Source organism: Rhopalosiphum padi, chromosome 1, assembly GCF_020882245.1.
Source record: "Rhopalosiphum padi isolate XX-2018 chromosome 1, ASM2088224v1, whole genome shotgun sequence".
Taxonomy (NCBI): domain Eukaryota; kingdom Metazoa; phylum Arthropoda; class Insecta; order Hemiptera; family Aphididae; genus Rhopalosiphum; species Rhopalosiphum padi.
In genome coordinates, this window is record NC_083597.1 from 84,656,451 (window position 1) to 84,662,165 (window position 5,715).

The window sequence follows — 5,715 nt, forward strand, 5'->3', positions numbered from 1 at the left end:
TTATTATTTCATAGTTTTGTTTTCAGTCATTTTTAAAATTACTCATGATAATTAGTGTTTAACTTATTTTTAATGAAATAAAAACAAATACATTTTTCGTTAAATGTTTTAAGAAGTTTTTATATTTCAATATATCTAGTCATAATTTTAAAACATAAATAAACTTTCTCCTATTAGTAAAAATCAAAAAAAAAAATGTATAAGTTATGAAAAAAATAATACTGTTCAAAAGCTTGACATTAATATATCATATATCATTTTAATGATGTACATATTTTCTTAATTTAAGAATGGAAACAAAAACACGAATGTTAAGTCGTTAACATGATTCTAAATGGCTAATTATTAAATATGTTATCCGTTTAAAACTTTAAAATGATACTTATTAATTTATAAGACTAACTATAAAATATATAAATTTTATAATTATTTCAAATTATATGATTTATATTACATAATGGTAATTGATTATGTATTATGAGTTTAAAATTTTTTTAATAGAAATATAATCAAAGTACCTACTTTGGTTTTTAGATTTTAATACGTATGGAGAAGAATTTACGAATGGTACGTATATATAATTTATTTTTAATATCATAATATTCAATATTGTATACTGAACGGTAATTTTTATTTAAAATTCTTTCTTTTAATGTATTATATATTAAATCGATTTAAAATATTTTAAGGTTTCGATATATTTTGGCTTAAAATCAATGATTAGCAAAATTTGCAAATGTTATAATATTATTTAGTGAAATATATTTAAAACTTTGTTAACTTTTTGTCATAAATATTTCATAAAAAATATGATTATTGTTCAACATAATAATATTATTATAGTGATTAGTAAATTCATTGAGTTTTGAGTTTTCAATCGTTAAAGTAGTAAGAAAATAATTAATAAATATATTATTATAATACATGATTCATTGCTAAAAATGAATAGTGACTTTAACATTATAGCTTTATTATATTAAATTATATTTTCCCTGGCCCATGGGCCACTCAACTGAGTATAATAGTATGACTAACGCATACATAGTTGAAAATTACAATGATTTTAATTATCAAATTGAAGTTTTTTTTTAAACTTATAGTTATTTTTTATTAAAAATCACGTTGTATAAAAACTATGGTTAATTGTATTTATATTATTATATTATTTAGGTATACCCTAACAGGCCAATTACATTGTAGATTATAATGTAACACAATATTATTTTACGTCACACATATTTATTGAAAATTTCATAAATATAAAACGTTTTTGGATTTACAAGGGTTAAATGTTATACTGTATTTATATACGATAAAACTAACACCTATTTAATTGATACGTATAGTTTAGAGCACTTTTCTTTAAAAAACAATGTATTCTGTAAATATCCAATAGTAAAATATAGTCTCTAAGTACCATAATATAATAAATGATTATAAAAAATTGAATAAAGATAAATAAACGAAAAATATTAAATGATAATATTACATTTTTTTATGTTTTAAAAATTATATCATGGTCAGCATATTTTATATATATATTCAGCTATTATTGTTCTAATTCTATCATAAAATATATAATGAAGGTGCATATTGAATTAAATTATCCCAATATGTTAAATTTGAATAATTTTATTTTAAATGCTTAATGTAATTTTTGAAGAAATTACATAACCATGTATAGGCAAGAACTTATAACTTTTATGTTAACAAAATGTATGTTTAATTTTTTTTTTTTATTAAATTTGAATATTAATTATATGAATTGTTTAACCGACCGAGGTTCGGGCTGTATAATTTCGTTCCTAAATTGATATATATTTTTATTTATTTAATTATCTATTAACTTTTAAACTGTTTCAACAAAATCTTTGTTTTCACAATGTTTTAAATTGATATTCTGTATATCTGTATATACATATATATATATATATATTACCGTTAGTGTTAAATTAAGGTATTTCATTAAAATAATAGTTATTTAAAAAAAATTACTAATACGACTAGTCAAAGTATAATAGTATTAATGCTAAGAGATTTAATGAAATTCATTTGTCTCTAAATTAAAGTATATTTAAAATATTTCTTAACAGCAAATCGATCTTATTGATATTCAATCACAACCAGACAGAAACTTTAAATTTATTTGTGTTTATCGAAATCACTTAACAAAATTAACATAAAGTTAATACTCTATCTATGCTCTAGTCTGATAATGGAAGAGAATTTTGTAACGATGTTATAAGTTCATTAAAGGTTATGGCGTGGCTAGATCTTTCAATTGTTTACCGAAAGCCTATAGGCACAGCCAGTCACCAGACAGTGTTAAAGTGTTAAACGTGCAAATAATCAAGATCCAGGAAATAAACTTACTACTTGGATGCAGCACGCAGCAGGACAATAAAACAAACAAATGGAGTAAAGGACTTCGTTTCATAATTATTATACCTAAAATTTAATAATTTCCTTAGTAACATCATATTATATACTTTATCAGTGTGTTGGGAAATATTGTATTCAATAACTAGTTATTTTATACAACATATAGCTAAATTATTAAATATATGATTTATAACTATGCATTTAATACTTTCATTAAAATAATGCGTTAATTCATACAATTGCTTAATTCAAAATTTAACGGTAACATATATGTATATATATATATATTATGTTATGTTGATATTCACTTTGGATGTTAACAGAAAATTGTTATACGTATTATACGTATTATATGACGGCTTGTTGCATTTTATTGATTGTTACATTTACAATATTGTATACACAATAATTAATAATTATAATAACTCGATGGTTGTATAATCGCTGTATTACAACAAAGAACCGCGCGTGTAGGTATATATACCTACTTATATTAAAAGTTATAACTCGTCGCTGGTCGTGCACGCATAGTGAATATAATGTTATCATGTATATATTTTGTACACCGTTTTCTCGTGGTACATATTAACTATATGTTATAAGTGCAGACTTATCCATCGTCCGTGTGTATAACGTATATATACAAATAATAATAATAATATAAAATATATTATTATACGTCAAAGCCCAAAGGTAACATTACGATACATCGCGGGTATGCGTGTATTACATACATATATTATACGTCTTTAGGTATTATAATAATATAATATCCCATATATAGGTACCTACTACTTACCTGCAGCTACATGTGTAGGAATAATGTCTTGCGTTCTAAAAACATCCTTGTCCCGTCCGTTGCACACACACACGCGGACATAGTTACTGCACTGGGCCAAGTTCATTGCAATGCGGGACGACATAATATTAAGTGTATGTTTAGTACGAATAGTACGTAATATACCTATCCTATAGGTAACTATAATATATATTATATTATTCCGCATCCGGTTTGAGCGTTCCATATTGCTGGACAGCGGTATAATACATATAACCAAAACGTCGTAGACAACAAAAATAGGCTTGACGTGTACACTATATACATTATACATAGGTACATACATACTACTATTACATTATACATAGATCGCAATGTATTGTTATATATATATATATATGTGTGTGTAGGTATGTAGCTACTCATAAGCTATGTACATACGTATACTCGTATAAAAATAATATTATATATATACACGTCTGTATCTAATTTTCAAAACGTAACGCTAAATGTTATAATATTATACAATATTGAATATATATAATATGTATACAGGTATGTATATGTATCTAAATAGTAAATACACCTATGGTATTATTGTCGTGTGTGCTAGCGATAACAACAAAAAAAAAAACACGCAGAAATATCGCATTTAACACTATACACACATCATACATATTATTATATTTTTATATATAGCTTGTACGTTGCAGTGTGTACCTATTTATAATACGAACGGTGTACCGAATGGGTAAGAAATTTAGGCGCCGAAGACCGGTCCCTCGACCGGAGCTGCTGTCGCCGCCTTCGCGGTCGGAGAAAAAAAAATTTGCCTCTTACAGGCGCGCGCGGGCCGACTCGTCGAAAGTGAAACGCGACGCCTGGTGCAGCAGGTTGGGTATATATAATATGTAGATAGTTAGATACACCTCGCGTGAAGACTTTGGGTGCCCCGACCGTGGCCGTATAATAATAATACACTCGCATTTGTACCTCTCCTCCCGCAGTGCGCCGTACGCATTATAATATATATAACACTATTATATAGTGGTCGTCCTTCGTTTATTATCCATTACACATACAGCCTCTCCTCCTTTTCCTTTACCAACGCGCACACACCGCCGCTTCTGCTGCACCGTGTACCTAATACATATATCGTATATACACCGCGCACGAACACACATATATACTACTATCTATACTTAATAAGATACATTTTTTGTATTTTCGTACATATAGCATATATTATGCATACTATATTAATACATACGTCAATCCTATTAATATGTATACCTAACTGCATACAAGGTGCAATACTGCTGCAATAGTCTGGATGTGTATATGTAAATTATGCATATTATATTATATTATATCATATTATTTATAATTATTGGAATGGGCTAATGCCCAATAACAGTTTGAAATGTACGTGTATCGTAAATGTAAAAAATAAGGAGAATTTAAAATAGCAACAAAAAAAAGATAATAAATAACAAATCATGATTGCAAATAATTCACGACTAATAATATATAATTACAAAATGACTCAATTTGGTTATCATTGACTAAGCACATAGTTATATTTACAGAAGCATTAAAAGCATAATTAGTTTTAGGAATTTGTACATAAAAAGTATCAGTAGATCTAGTTTGACATTGGGGGACGTTAAAATTTAAACTATTTAGGAATTCTGAACGGTCTATATTATATCTATTGACTTGCAGTTTATACAAGAATTTTAAATCAGTTTATTTCTTTTGACAGCAAGACTATTCATATTATTTAGTATACCCAACAATGGCTTAAATTATAGTCAATGAGATTGACATGGAATACTACATTTGTATGACATAAAGCGACGCTAAACGATTTTGGATAGCTTCAAGGCATTGTATATGAATAATGGCAGAAGGTGGCCAGACTACAGAATTACGAGTATATACTAGAGGAGAATGCATCATGTGAAAAGTCCTATACTAATGAATCCTAGAACTGATGACGATTTTTTTGAAATGTTAAAATGCATTCGCTCACTAAATATCACCGAGCCCGTGCTGTACAAATTATATGTAATAATATTATATCATTTTTATGTATAAAATATAGGTAGGTACCTATATGTATGTCGTTATATATACACGCACTTGCGCCAGACTTGCAGCGCACGATATCCCCGGACGAAAATTGTTATTATTATTATTATTATTATTGTCGTCGTCGTCGTCGTAGTTGACGTGTATAAGTACAGAGGGGAGGGCGTCGGCCCCGGCACCTCGCGTCTCCTGTGCAGCGGTACAACAATATATACCACCTAAATGTCGCACGCTCACGGGGGGACAATATATGATCTCGGTGGTGGCGGCCAGTGCGTCATACCCCCCCGGAGACGAGCGACCATACAGTGATATTGTATATTACATATATACTCGACGATTACGTACACATACACAGACTAATACACATAGAAATTCATACACACACACACACACACACACACACACACACCAACGCCACTACTGCAAGACAACAAGAGAACGCATTGCATTATTTCGCG